The sequence below is a fragment of the Protopterus annectens genome, chromosome 1.part2 (genome assembly GCF_019279795.1).
Source record: "Protopterus annectens isolate FY-2018-M chromosome 1.part2, PAN1.0, whole genome shotgun sequence".
NCBI classification, from domain to species: domain Eukaryota; kingdom Metazoa; phylum Chordata; order Ceratodontiformes; family Protopteridae; genus Protopterus; species Protopterus annectens.
Genome location: NC_056727.1, coordinates 953,240,154 through 953,255,495, shown reverse-complemented (window position 1 = coordinate 953,255,495; position 15,342 = coordinate 953,240,154). Strand labels below are relative to the sequence as shown.

Sequence of the window (15,342 nt, the reverse complement as noted above, 5' to 3'; positions counted from 1 at the left end):
GCACCCACTGATCCTTGGTGATAGATTCCCAAGCCTGTGGGTGTTCCTAAAAACCCACCCCCACTGGCTCGGAGATGCGAGTTGGGCCACGTCTCAGGGACGGGAGGCCGGATGGACCACGTCTCCAGAGTTACGGGGCCTCTGCCGTCTCTGGGGATCACTCGGTGGAGTAGGGAAAGACCTTTGAGATTTCCTGAACCACATTTTCCCTCCTCTCTGGGCCTTGGGATAAGGTCTAGAAGGAAATGGGCCCCCACGACAGTCAAGGTCTTGCCCACCTGCTCGCACCGAGTCAGTGTGTCCTTCACCTTGGGTCCAAACAGGGAGGACCCATCTAAAAGGGCATCGGTGAAGGAAGACTTAATAGCCTCCGCAAAGGGACACAACCAGGCGTGTCTTCTAAGAGCCACCCTGTTCCCGCTGCTCTACTGCCCTTCGGCCGCATATGAGATGAGCCTCATGGACGAGTTGACTATCGAAGATAGGGTAGTCATCTGAAGCCAACAGTTTGGGCTAATGCCTCAGGAAGGTTACCCGTGAGACTCTCCTAACTCTTTGAGGAGGTCCCTTTGGAGCCTGGTGAAATGACTTAATTCAGCGACCGCAGGGTAAAGGCCCATACCTATCCATGCTCCTGGAATGAGGGTGAATAGACGTTGAAGCCTCTGCCCGTCCTGCTGAGTGGCAGATGCCACCACCATCGCATCTACTACAACTCCTTTAGTCAAAAATTCCTTTTGAGGAGGGGCTGAGAGGAACTTGTTAGGCCTGGTGGGCACTGGTTCCACAGAATCAGGGTGTTCCCGCCCAGAAACTAAATCTAGCAATTCATCGGAGGAGACACCCAGGAGGCGGAGGGCTGGGCCCCAAAAGCATTGAGGAAGACTGCTCTGTCTCAGGATCTCGAGGATATCTGAGAATGAGATGTCATCTGAGGATGATTTTGGGGACCCCTCCGCATCATCGAGGTCAGTATCTGATGTGATAGACTCATCCTGGGAGTCAATGTGCTTCCTCTTGCACAATTTCTTCCTTGGAGGTTCATCCAAAGCGGATTCAGAAGGACCTCCCGGGAAGGGAAACCCCAAGGGGTATCCTCAGGCCCTGGGGCCCCGCTGTCGTGGGAATGAAGCACCAGTTCCCAAGTCTAGGGACGGTGAGGTAGAGACTTGCTGAGCTGGCCTCATGGCCTCAAAGGCAGGACCTCCAGACTCTGGAGGACACCGGCTGAGAGACTCACACGTACCGGGAATCCCCCCCGCGGCGACACTCCTGGGAGACGCTGAGGACAGGATAGGAATAATGGTCAGAACTGAGAGGCTTCGAGGGAGTCTCGGTTCCAACTGGACGACTCTGCTCTGCTCCACCATCACAGACTCCAACGGCTCCGAGAAGGTTGGAGGAGGAATCGAGTGCATAGAAATGGGGGCCGGCTCCGGAGCCGAGTGGGCCAGAGCCGGCGAAATGGGCCGGCTCGGCCCGGCCGAGTGGGCCAGCCGTTTTTGCGACTGGAAAAGCCTCTGGATAACTCTGTCCAAATCTGAGTCCGATAACCTGGAGGATTTAGAGGAAATAGATGGGGGCCGAGATGACTTCTCTCTCGGCACCGATAAACCAGGGGACCAGCTCCGAAACGGCTCCAACACCATCGGCACTGGATCCGGAACCATATGAACAAACATCGGCGCCGAAGGGGGACTTCGGGGGAAGAGGAGAGTCTGAGCTGCACACCTCCAACGGGTTCGATGCAGGTGATTCACCTCTCGATCCCCAACCTGCGGCTCTGACACCAATGGAGCCAGCCATTGGAGCCAAGGAAGAAGAGGCTTCGACCTATTGGAAGTCGGTTCCGACGGACTGGTCGGAGCCGACGACCTTTTCTTTTTAGAAGCTGGAGAAGGAAAAGCCAAGGCTTCCTCAAAAGAGGGCTTAATAAGGCCCTTAAGGATTAATTTATTTTTACGTTCTTGAAGGACCCTGGAGGAAAAAGCATGACAAACACTACATGTTTCCTGTAAATGTTTCGGTCCTAAACAATAAACACAAACAGCATGGCTATCAGTAATAGACATTTTGTAATTGCACTTGGTGCACTTTTTAAAGCCAGACTTCTGCTCTTTAGACATCCTATAACACAATTTTTTTACCACAAAAAGTAACCTTAAAGTAAGATAGAGAACACGAGTCGGCAGAAAACCTCTAACCAATCAAGTAAACGTTAAAGTAGACAAAATTCAACACATTGGCTCACAATAAGCACATTAAGTCACAAATAAGGGCAAGGGCCCTTTAACTTAAACGGGCCTTGCCCGGTAAGTATAAAAAATACCAATCACACCGAAAACTCTTAAAGCTGTTAAAACAGCTGTTTGTCAAATTGTGAAGAAACCCTAGGTCAAAAGACCAAAAATATACAAAACCACTTAGCTCCAGCCAAGTCGAGACCACGCCTAGCTTGAAAAGCTGCAAGATCTGGTGCATTCCGGGATAAGGGGTAGCCCAGCCAATTAGAGACTGACATCCTCATGTCATGCAGTCAGTGTTTGCATTTAATTATCAATAACTTACTGTTAAGTATCCAAATCTAAACATCCTCAGTTATTCAATTCAGTCTTAATTCCATGCTTAATATGACATTGCACATTACACGGAAACTGTTAAATATACATATTAACTATGTACAACCTAATTTCAGATCAGAAATTAACTAGTGACCATAGTGTTTTATTTTCACTGTACTGCAAATACTAACAGCAGGACCAGTGCCTTCTCACTTCCTATTGGAATCTACCTTATTAAAACAACAGATCTTATGCACTTTGTTTTACATCAAAATCCTGTTCAAACTCAGATTACATTACAGCTACCCGTGCAGCCCATTTTTTATTATGGAGTTCTATTTCGGTCTCCCTCCAGTAGTTCTTGGTTCCATGTTTTTAATCCCTGTAATCATCTTTTTCACCTCTCTTGGTGACATGTTTGCCTTTGGTTTTCCATTTTTATCTATAGCTTTTTTTTTTAAGCTACAATTGATTTCCAAGTATAAGACTTAACACACTATTCAAGGAAAAAAATATCTTACACTTGTTGAAGGTTTACCAGTGGAAAAGTGAAGCAAATGAAGAAAAAGACTTCTGGTATCCCACCACAGCAAAAATCCACCACGATAGAGTGCTGTGTCAAACAGCAAGCAAATTTATGAAAAAAGTATAAACAGCATTAAAATTCCATAGTGATAAAACGATAAGCGCTTTCGGCTGTTTAGCCTTCTTCAGATAGTTATCTTTTGGTAGCAATGCTTAATATTTATACTAAAAACTAACCAATAAGGTTTAAAATCAATTGACTTCTAAACCAATGATGTCAATTCATTCATAGTCTTTATTAGAATGTCCAGTAATCTTTCTTTGCACTACTAAGTAGCCAATAGCTATGATTTAATATTGGCGCCAAAATATGCTAATATACTATGTTGGCTCATCTTACTTCAGCTATATGCTAATATGCACTTCTCTGTCTAGTTTTTTACTGGCTATAAGTGCCGAATGTATAATTCCAATAGATTTAGTTTTGCATAGCTTCCCTGTTTCCACTTTGCTGCTATCCAGTGGCCAAAGTGTAATACTAGCTTTTTAAAAGTTTTTCAGAAGCATCTGTTTCCATTATTTTTATTATTGCATGGCTTCCCTGTTTCCACTTTGCTGCCATCCAGTGGCCAAAGTGTAATATTAGCTTTTTAAAGATTTTTCAAAACATTTATTTTATTTTTCTTTGTTTGTCATATATAAACTTACTATAATTAACTTCAACTAACAGGTTGCCTTTCTGGCATTTTATATAAAATCTTCTTTTACAGTTATCTATTTCTCCAGATATACGAAACAATTCTTATCTATGACTACCAAACTATTAAAATATTACTGACACAGTCAAAAGCATGGTCACTATGTCAACTATGCTTAAGTCAGCACAGAAATGCATAACTGCTCATTACAATTTTATATCCTTTTACTACATAAATAGAGAGTCCATTGTTCACTAAATAACCTCTAGATATATAAATATATGGAATGACATCCCTATTCACTGCCTTCATAGAAAACAATGTCCAAATATACCTGTTGTGGAACTATCACTATTATGAAGCGTGAACATGCACACATCCTTAGTGAAAAGCAATATTCAGATCTAAAGTACTTTCCATATCAGAATTAATAAATATTTATGTAATAACTGATTATGCTTATTAAACTTGTTACTATGCTTGTTGTTTTGTATTTGTTGAACCAAACAAAACTAAAATATATAAATTATTATGTCATAATGTCAGCTAAAAGGAAAAAAATATAAATATTGGTTTGATCTAAATAAACATGAGTAAATTATAAGTTTAGTGATTCTGAGTGGTAATAGTATTCCTTCTAGTTTTTAATATAGATTTCAATGGAACTATAGTGTTTAGTCCAGGGGGACGATTTGCTCTCATATTAGTTATCCAAGATATTTCACATAGTTCAGTTCGATTATGGACATCTCCTCCTCTATTGGTCTGGATAACAGTTTCAATTGCTTTAAAAAGGAAGGAATGAGTCGGATGTTGTGTTATATGCACAGCTAGTGCATTGTTTGGTTCCTTTTGTCGTATATCTCTTAAGTGTCATAATATACGATCTTTAAGCTTCTGATCTGTCTTGCCTATGTAAAAAGCATTGCATTGATGGCAAGTGGCCAAATACACTAGATGTGCTGTGGTGCAATCAGCATATATATTGAAGTGATGCTGTTTGTTTCCATAAGTGGAGACAGACATTTGAACTTGTCAATGTAAGGGCAAGCTTTGCATCTACTACATTTAAAAGTGCCCCTTCTGTCTGAACGTATATTTTGTGTGGTGGTACCATCTCTATTGCATAGGAGTCTTTTCAAATTTTTCTTGTTTTTATACTGAAATCTCGGTTGCTCTCCTACTATATGTTTAATTTTCTCATCCATTGTTAATATTGACCAGTGTTTTCTTATGATATCACATACCTGTTTATTGTCTGAACTATAAGTTAACAGACAATTTAACTGTGGAATATGGTTATCAGAAACAATGGCTTGCTGTGAAGTGTTCTTCTTGGAGAAATAACGTTGGCCTCTGCCCTTTCCTTATTTCCTGAAAATTTTGTTTTTGTCTTAAATTTTTATCTGAGTAGGACCTTTCCCTTAAGGTATCTCCGTACTTTGCATTGTTCTTCAATGAATTCATCTTTAGTGCATAATCTAGATGCCCGTAGGACTTGATTTTCATAGATGTTTTTAAAAATATGTCCAGAGTGCATTATGTAAATAATGGTTTCTCCAGGTGTCTTTCCTATGGATGCTTGTATTTATGCCTTCCTTAGAATCTAGGTGGACTTTTACATCCAAAAAATCTATTTCTTGATATGGTGAACCTGCTTTGAAAATGAGAAAATTAGTACTTCCATTAATGTAATCGACGTAGCTATTCAGCTCTTCCATCTTTCCTTGCCATAAGATAAAGGCATCATCAACAAAACGACCATAGTATAGTTGATGTGGGATCTGAATATTGCTTTTCATTAAGGATTGTGCATGTTCTCGCTTCATAATAGTGATAGTTCCACAACAGGTATATTTGGACATTGTTTTCTATCAAGGCAGTGAATAGGGACGTCATTCCATATATTTATATATCTAGAGATTATTTAGTGAATAATGGACTCTCTATTTATGTAGTAAAAGGATATAAAATTGTAATGAGCAGTTATGCATTTCTGTGCTGACGGAAGCAGAGTTGACATAGTGACCATGCTTTTGGCTGTGTCAGTAATATTTTTAATAGTTTGGTAGTCATAGATAAGAATTGTTTCGTATATCTGGAGAAATAGATAACTGTAAAAGAAGATTTTATATAAAATGCCAGAAAGGCGACCTGTTAGTTTAAGTTAATTATAGTAAGTTTATATATGACAAACAAAGAAAAATAAAATAAATGCTTTTGACAAATCTTTAAAAAGCTATTACACTTTGGCCACTGGATGGCAGCAAAGTGGAAACAGGGAAGCCATGCAATAATAAAAATAATGGAAACAAATGCTTCTGAAAAACTTTTAAAAAGCTAGTATTACACTTTGGCCACTGGATGGTAGCAAAGTGGAAACAGGGAAGCTATGCAAAACTAAATCTATTGGAATGATACATTCGGCACTTACAGCCAGTAAAAAACTAGGCAGAGAAGTGCATATTAGCATATAGCTGAAGTAGGATGGGCCAACATAGTATATTAGCATATTTTTGGCGCCAATTTTAAATCATAGCTATTGGCTACTAAGTAGTGCAAAGAAAGATTACTGGACATTCTAATAAAGATTAAGAATGAATTGACATGATTGGTTTAGAAGTCAATTGATTTTAAACCTTATTGGTTAGTTTTTAGTATAAATATTAAGCATTGCTACCAAAAGATAAAGATCTGAAGAAGGCTAAACAGCCGAAAGCGCTTATCATTTTATCACTATGGAATTTTAATGCTGTTTATACTTTTTTCATTAAATTTGCTTGCTGTTTGACACAGCACTCTATCGTGGTGGATATTTGCTGTGGTGGAATACCAGATGTCTTTTTCTTCGTTAACACACTATTCAAAGTCATTTTACACTGAAGTAACTCCTTATATTTTGATAATATATATTACCAAGAGCCTCTTTCTGTGCAATCTCACAACATATGGCTATTGGCTGTGGAAATACTTTTTTCCAAGTTTCGTAGAGGCATATAAATATTTCTGCAAACATTTCCAAGCAAAATTTCTGTTTAGTTGCATACTGCCTTCACTGATTATCTGTAATATTTTTATTTAATCATTCAGTCCATACTGTTTTTACCTTTGTACAGTACTGTTTTCTCAAACATAAGACAGCCTTATAAGGTCTACTTATTACTCTTTTCCAGTCTGTTCCAGCCTACACTATAAAATCTACTATCTGTAGTTTAGCAAATTTACCATCCAAACCCCGCCCCAAAAAATAGTTTATCTTATTCCTGCAACTATGCATGATGAGCAACAATAGTATTTCACTAATAACATAAAGAAAGGACTTCAACTCTGATGCTGGTGTTAATCAATACTATCATGGGGAACTACCGTGTATTTTCTCTCCATCAGACTTTGTAGTGAAGTGGATGTCATACCTATCAACCTCTTAGAGCAAGAAATCTGGACAAAGTCAAATAAAAGTGGGACAAAGACTCACAAATAGGGACAATTTTTAAATATTTCTCTTACAAACTTAGAAAGTTGATAGAATAAGAGGTTCTGCATTAACATGAATGTTCTGAAGGGTACGAAGTCTGAAACTCAAATGTCTGTCATTTTCTAACTTCAATCTTTAATGATTTGCCCATAATTTGCCAGAAAAACACAATTTTATGAAAAATGGACCAAAACTATGAGCCAAAAATCTGAATCTGAACATTCTGCGAAAATCTGTACAGTTGAGAGGTATGGCAGATGTATTCATCGTCACCCAATGCTTTGTGAAGCAGAAACAGGGCAGAGCCTGTCCAGTCTCTGGTACAGACAGACTTGTGAAGTTACACCTTTTTTACAGAATCACATGGCTGTCTGTATTTGCAAAGTATGAGTAATATGCTGCAAGAGGACAAGTATGACATCCTAAACTCTTCTTCAGTGTGCTGCTGCAGCAGCCAATACAGTGCCTGCAGCTCACATGGCCCAGGAGGAGAATGGGAGGTGCAGCGAAACAAATTATGCAGCACTGTAGCCTGTCCATGCCTTGGGCACCTGGGATAATGTCTGCAGGACACAAGCATACAGTGGAACATCTTGTGATTCCTGCACTGAAAGAGCACTTTGAGCGTTTGGACAGCAGTATACCACATACAAAAGATACACAGCAATGCAAATTGTGTGCCCAAAACTGCAACAGCAGCTGTCACAATGGAAAGCAGTGTGTACCTTACAGATGACAACTACATTTAATGTGCGAACAAAGTCAAAAATGGCTAGTGAGGGCAAACAATAGGACAGCCTTTATGTTCTGCTCATAAGACAACTGAGTATTTAGATGGTGAGGCAATCAAAATGCCTTTTGGAGCTCACATTAATGTGCCCAAGAGTGTTGAATGGCTGCAAGTGTCCACACAGTGCAGTAACACCTGCTGTAGGGTTGCACATACCATCAACACACACCATCTTCTCTATACAAACAAGCATATATATATTTGATAGCTTTTATTTTTTAATATATAGTTTTGGGTCGTGCAATACATCATTCTGAAAACCAAGCTGTGCAGCACTAGTTTTTTGGGTGGTGTAGTATACAGCTCTGAGAATCAAGCTGTGAAGCATAGTGCAAAGGTATGGAGCAAATGTTATACAGAAGACGACAGCTCAATTCACTTAACTGTAAAGTGCATTATTACCCATTCCTGAGCACCTGTCATAACGCTCATAGGTAAGTATTAGGCTAGCTGCCCTTGTGGGCCATTTTAAGCCTAGCCAACTTCCCTTTTTGTGCTTGAAATAACCTACTCGATTTGGTCATAGATTGGCCTTATCCAGCCCATGATTGATAACTATATAATACCCCTAATGAGAACTGTGATCATACCATAGGTAATCTGAGGGGACCCATGAATGTGATAAAGAATTTAGGAGCTGCCTCAGTCCATTAGTAGTACAGGGGGCAGTCCTGGGGATGTGGACAGGAGTCTTTTCCACAGCAGCGGTATCCTCTGAGAAACATACCTGTCCCTCCAAACCATTCTGTTGATGTTGCAGAAAAGGTTTAGATCCCTAGACCAAGTATTTCTGATGCCGTCTGACTTGCTGATGTGTAGTAAATCCACCAGTAATGGGCTGGAGGATGCTTTGTATGCCAAATACAGGTCACCTCTTAGCAGTATGTAGGACTACAGAGTACAGTAACAGGGGCTTTAAAGTTGGTCAATGTAGAACATGTTTAGGGCTTGTATCCTTTTAGTAAGTTATCTATGTGGGCCTTCCAGTTTTTATGTGCGTCTGGATGGATATACACCAAAGGGGGGATTATATTCAACAACTGGCCTAACGGAGACTGAGGAAGGGAGGACAATGACATCCCTAGATCTAGACACAATCCTTTTAATTTTTTATTTATTTTACATTTGTTGATCAGGCTTGTCTAACTGGACACATGTCCATTTTCAGTTCAGGCCCGGGGAGATAAGGTCCAACACACACAATTACAAAAAAAAAATGTTGCTACAGTACAAGAATATAACAGATGATGTTAGCAAAATACCATACTTAATCTTAACACAAACACTAAAAAAATGTATGCATTAAAATTATGTTTCTTTATACATTAACTTAAATTACAAAGTCATGGTCTCTGGTTATTTAAGGAGAAGTCTGGAGTTAGTACAGAAGAGTAAAAGGAGAGCAGTAACCAATAGTATAAAGATGGTGAGCTAGTCAGAGTTAGTACAGAGGCATGACCAAAGTGTTCTATGATATAGTTTCAGTTTATGCTTGAAAAGTGTTATTGAAGACCGAAATAAAAGTTCAGTGGGAAGTAGATTCCAGTTTTTTCCAGCAGTGTTAGAGAACAGAGCGTCTCCTGCCAAGTTGTTGGATTTGCTAGTACAAACAAGTAGTTTATTTGAGGAACGTAAGTTTTTAAGATTGTTGTAAGGGGTAATGACGCTAGAGAGTATTGGGAGTGTTGGTAAAGGGTCTTATGGGCAATAGTAAGCTGGTGAAATTGAAGCTGATTTTGTAGCTCTAGCCATCCTAGCTGCTTTAGATTAAGACAATAGTTGGTTCTAAATGGAGTGCCAGTGGCAAATCTAGCAATATTATTGTAGATTGCCAGTTTGTTGAGGTTATTTTTTGACAGATTAGTATATATAGGTGAAGCATAGAGGAGTGTGGAGATTAAGTGAGTGCGGGCTATAGTGATTCTAGCTAATGGTGTAAGGTAGGGTTTGATTCTGTAGAGGGACCCCAATTTCTTATTGACTGTTTTTACTGTGTTGCTAATATGAGTATCAAATTTAAGGTTGCTATCTATTGTTATTCCTAAGAGTATGGTGGTTGGGGTAAGGAGATACGAGTGCACCATTATTAGATATGACTGCAAAATCTACTGGGGTGGACTTCTGGGTTGGAGTGAAAAGCAAAAGTTTTGTTGTTTTGGGGGGGCTCAAGAGGAGGCAGCGCTGTAAAAAAACATTTCTCAAATGTATTAAATGCCTTTTGAGTTAGGGACTGTAGTTCAGAGGGAGAAGTGGCTGAGCATATTATTGTGGAGTCATCCACGTATTGTATACAGGTAGCTTGAGGAATTGCTGAGTGTAGGTCATTAATAAAAATGGAGAATAGAAGTGGGCCTAACATGGAGCCTTGAGGGACTCCGAGGGAAATGGGAAGGTGGGTAGATAGATTATTATCCCATAGCACAGCCTGCTGTCTGTCTAAATATGATTGGAACCATTTTATAGCCAGTGCTTCAAGTGAAAGGGACTTGAGTATATTTATAAGTAGCTGGTGGCTAACCATACTGAAAGCTTTAGAAAGATTGATAAAGAGTGCAGAGGAAAGAATGCTGATGTTACTGTTTTTGTTAATGCAGTCTGTAAAGTATAACAGGGCAGTGCTGGTACTGTGGAATGGTCTAAATCCATGTTGACAGTTAGCAAGTAAGTTGTTTTGGATTAAGTGGTGAAGTAGTTGCCTATGGATGCATTTTTCCATTATTTTTGCCAGTGGAGAAAGTAAGGCTATGGATGATAGTTTGAAAAGTCATTTGAGTTGCCACCTTTATGTAGGGGGATAATGTCAGAGATTTTACAGATAGCTGGGATGGTACCTTCATTTATGGTTCTGTTAATCAGTATGGAAATGGGACAGGCTATGGCTTTAGCTGCTTTTTGCAGATATTCTGCAGGTAGTTGGTCAGCCGAGGGGGTGGTTGGTTTTAGTTTTTGGAGAAGGGAGCAAATGAGGGAAGTTGGAACTGATTGCAACTGAAATGAAGGAAGTGAGCTAGTAGTAGAAGTTGGCAGATTTGAGCTATCTGGTGATAGCTGAATGGCAAGAGTTTGGATGGCCTCTGTGAAAAAGGTATTGAAGGCACTGGCAGTTTGTATGGGATTCTCAAGGTTAGAGCCTTGTGGGTTTGGTGTAATGGATTGGCCTGGGTGTAGTAGTTTGTTAATGCTAGTCCAAACCTTTTGTGGTTTATTTTGGTGAGTTTGCTGGAGTCGGAAGTAAACATTTCTTTTATCTAAGAGAGTAGCTTTTTTTGTATTATGTCTAAGTTGTCTAAATTTTTGTTGGTCTGTTGGGTTTTTAATAGTATGCTTTTTAGCCCAGGATTTGCTTCTAAGAAGGATTTTTTGCCTGGTTTCTTTTGAGAGCCATGGGGCAGGTTTAGTCTTACTTCTAATAAAACGTGTTTGTGTGTGGTGGTCTAGGATGGCTAAGAATGTGGAATTAAAGTATTTTACAGCTTCATCAAGTAGGAGGTATTTTACTGGTGGCCAATCACACGCCTTAAGTTCAGTTTGGAAAAGTCAGGGTTAAAATGTTTTTTGGTCCGTAGTGTCCTAAAAGTACTCTGGTAGGTTAGGTTGATCTTATGCCTGAAAATATAGGTCACTGAGTGGTCAGTTAGATCATCCGGGAGGGCCCCTACTTTGTATGTTTGATGAGGATTATTTGTGAGAATGCAATCTAAGGTACTTTCTTTATTATTGGGTTTGTTAATCCTGGTTGGAGAGGTAACAGTTTGAGAAAAGCCATATAGGTTAACATGGGTAGTGGGGTGTTCAGTACTACAGGATTTTCAGTTGATATTAAAGTCACCAAGGACTATAGTTTCTTGTGGGAGATTTATAGAAAGCCAGTTAAGGATATTTTCGAGGGCATTTATGTTATTATCAGGAGGAAGGTACATACAGATGACATATATGGATTTACAAGTATTAAGCTGAATCTGAGAAATAAGGATTTCAGCATTATTGTCTAGAGGTGGTTTAAGGTCTGAAGAGGTAACTTGTAACTCTGTTTTGTAAAGGTTTGCTACCCCCCCCCCCTTCTTGGCTGTGCGGTCTAGTCTCAGGATATTGTAACCAGGTGGGATGACTTCATTATCTTTAGTTGCAGGTTTTAGCCATGTTTCTGTTAGACATGCTATGCAATAAGCTGCACAATATAGAAGGACTTCCATTTACATTTGACTTAGCTGGTGCTCCTTAGTCAATTTACTACTTTCTTTTCAATACAGACACAACTGTCCCTTTTCAGGGCAAACCAAGAGCACCTTGTGGAAAAGTGACTTGTTCAGAGTAATACGGTAGGCAAATAAAAGTGGAACAAATCTAACCTTACTATACCCTTGACTCTAAGAAGCAGACCACAGCAAATCTTCAGTTCTGCCATCAGTTCCATCAGCATAAACTAATTTATTTATGCTGTGACAGTTTTCTAAATAATTAGACTGATGTTTTACTTACCAAAACATTCATTACTAAGCTTCTACTGTACCACAGACCTTGTTACATTTTTGGTAAATATTGCAAAATGTTTAACTTTTGGTTTGTCAAAATTATACATGCTAATTGCTCATTACCATAAGGCAGAACAAGTAATATTCTTGCCATTAAAGCACCAAACAGAACCTCAAAACCCACATAGCTTCAATGATTTGCTTACATGTCAAACAATACCACAGTCTTGATAGTAGCTGCGTTTTGGGGTTTCTGTTTCAGTGCTACTTCTAAAAGTTGCAAGGGTTTAATAATAAGTGAACAGCTCTAATTTTAGGAATCTAATAAAAAAATTGTATTTGGGCTGTACCTGCAAATGGTCAGTTGCAATTACTACACTACCCCCGTAAACAAATGTAAACTAAATTAAAATGATAGTAGCTTATTGTTTCCTTGGTCAATAACTGAATGTTCTTATCTGCAGATTTTTCCCTGCATAAAATGACAAACAATAGATTTCTAAACCTGCATTACTGTTTAGATTAGAACATGCTATCCACAAATGGGCATCGCTCTGAGAAGACCACTGCAGTATGGGCAAGAGGCAACAATACAAAAGATTAAGTGAACCACATTTCTTTTGATAAAAGCCACAAGATATGCAAACACCACCCAAGACCCTCCTAAATCTATGGTAGAATATAACAATAACCCATGGCTGGGTATGGGTAATGCTGGATTTACTCACACCCAGCCATGGGATATTGCAGTTATATAATGGTGTTAGTTTTGTGCTGTGTTGTGTTTGGGTTGTTGTCATTTAGGTTTCTGTTTGTTTTATTTTGATTCTTCCATTTTTTTTTGAGAGAAAACTCTTCCAGACTTTCAGTTTAAGTTTATTTTATTTTTGTTTTAATTTAAATACAGTTAATTATTAATTTTTCTAGAGATGTAAGAAAACAAAATATAATTTTAAATCTTTCTGTATTTTGCTGTTGTAGTTTCTTCTATATTTCTATACTGCTTCTGATTTATTTAGATGTGTGTATTTATTATAAACAGATCTGTGTATTTATTATTTTGTTTTTGAAACTGTAAATAATTTTAGATATTGGTTGGTAAAATGCCTGGGTTGTTGTGGTTATTTTAAATGTTTACTGGGGCTGTAACTTTTTTCTTTGTGTTAACGTTATTGAAGTATAAAGTGTGTGTGCATGCACGAAGTGAAAAGGAAGATGTGGTTAGTGTACTGCTATCTCTGTAGTCATGCTTTTTCTAATAGCTGCACACTTAAGTCAGATGTAAACTCTTATTTAATATAACTTTTTGGATTTACACTTTCCTGCAAATGCAGAGTGTATGTACAGTGCTAAAGAAGGGAAAGCAGTTTAGTATACTGTCACTCAATTGCAACGGCTCACATCGTGCTTATAACTCTCAACTGTTCACATTTCTGCATTATGTCCAGATTTTTGCCTCATATTTTTGGTCTTTTCTTCAAAAAAATTGTTTTTTTCTTACAAGTCACTAGGTAATGTAAGAATTAGTCACTAAATAATGACATGCATTTTGAGTTTCAGACTTCATATCATTTAAGAAATATGTGCCAACACAGATCCTGTTATTCTAGCAAGTTGGTGTGTTTATAACAGCAATATTGAAAATGTGTCCCTATTTTTGGGTGTTTGTCCTTTAATTATGTCAGGCTTTGTCCAGATTTCTTACACTTAGAGGTTGAGAGGTATGGTAGTGCTTTTTGGTGTTTCATGGTGTTCGTGGTTTCAGTAGTTTTACATGCTGAAGTTGTTTGGAAGCTATGTCAGCCCCCATCATCTACATACAAAAAATAAAATCAGATAGATACGCTTTTTTCCCCGTATTTGATTATGCTTGTAGGTAGATGGTCGCGGCTCACATAGCTTATGAACAACTGGAACATAAACTATTGAGAGAAGTTTTTTATACATAGCATGTGTGAACATGAAAGTTCAATAATACTTTAGCGGCCAGACTTTTGCTGTTGGTATATGCTCGAATTACAACAGGCACACTTGTTGGGCTGACTAATCAGTACGCTTATTTTTAAATATTAATGGCCAGTCTTTGTATAATAGTAAAACATCCCCCTAGCATTATCTGGAATTCTCTTCTCAGAAATCATGAGAATGTCTAAGACATCCTCCTCCTCAAGATCTTCAGCCCAAATTCAGACCTGTTGGAAGGGGCTCTCAGAATCTTCCACGTGTCAAAGTTCTTTGAGTTAGTCATCAACAAGATTACTGAGAAATCAAAGCCCATTCTGACAGAAAGGATGTCAATAGGGATTAGCTGCAGTATGTGTTGAGTCCTCCATTGACACTGTATCCTCTGACCTAGATAAAAGCTTGTATTTTATTTATTTACTTATTTGCATGGATGCACAGTTCTTCTTAACTGTCAATGATTTAAATGTAATTCAAGAGGAAGACAGAACTCTTGACTCTATAGACAGAATTAATGAGGTTATGTCACTGGTTCAGCATCCAAAGCTATAAAACTATGCAAGTGGGAAAATAAATGAAAGCATACCCTAAAAAGACAAGCCTTTATGAAAATAAGGGTGACTAGGAGGGAATGGTTATCAATACTGGTGCTAGAAATATCAAGAAGACTTAAGAAACCTTTTTCTGAAGAAAAGATAAGAGTACTGAACCCTGTGCAATCTGGTTATGTATTCTAAAACAGCATAAGCTCCCAAGATTTGCAAGACAACTTATCCCTCAAATGGGATTTACATGTTTTCTTAGACTGGAAACACATCCATGACAACACAGATCTTATTTTTACTTTGCCAAAGGAAAA

At 38.6% G+C, this 15,342-nt stretch overlaps 1 protein-coding gene across 1 annotated transcript in view; it reads right to left on the bottom strand.

Annotated features, from left to right (window-relative positions):
• The window catches only part of LOC122792184 (microtubule-actin cross-linking factor 1-like), a gene marked incomplete in the record, with an annotated part of 3,579,694 nt that overhangs the window by 2,098,258 nt on the left and 1,466,094 nt on the right, over positions 1-15,342 (bottom strand).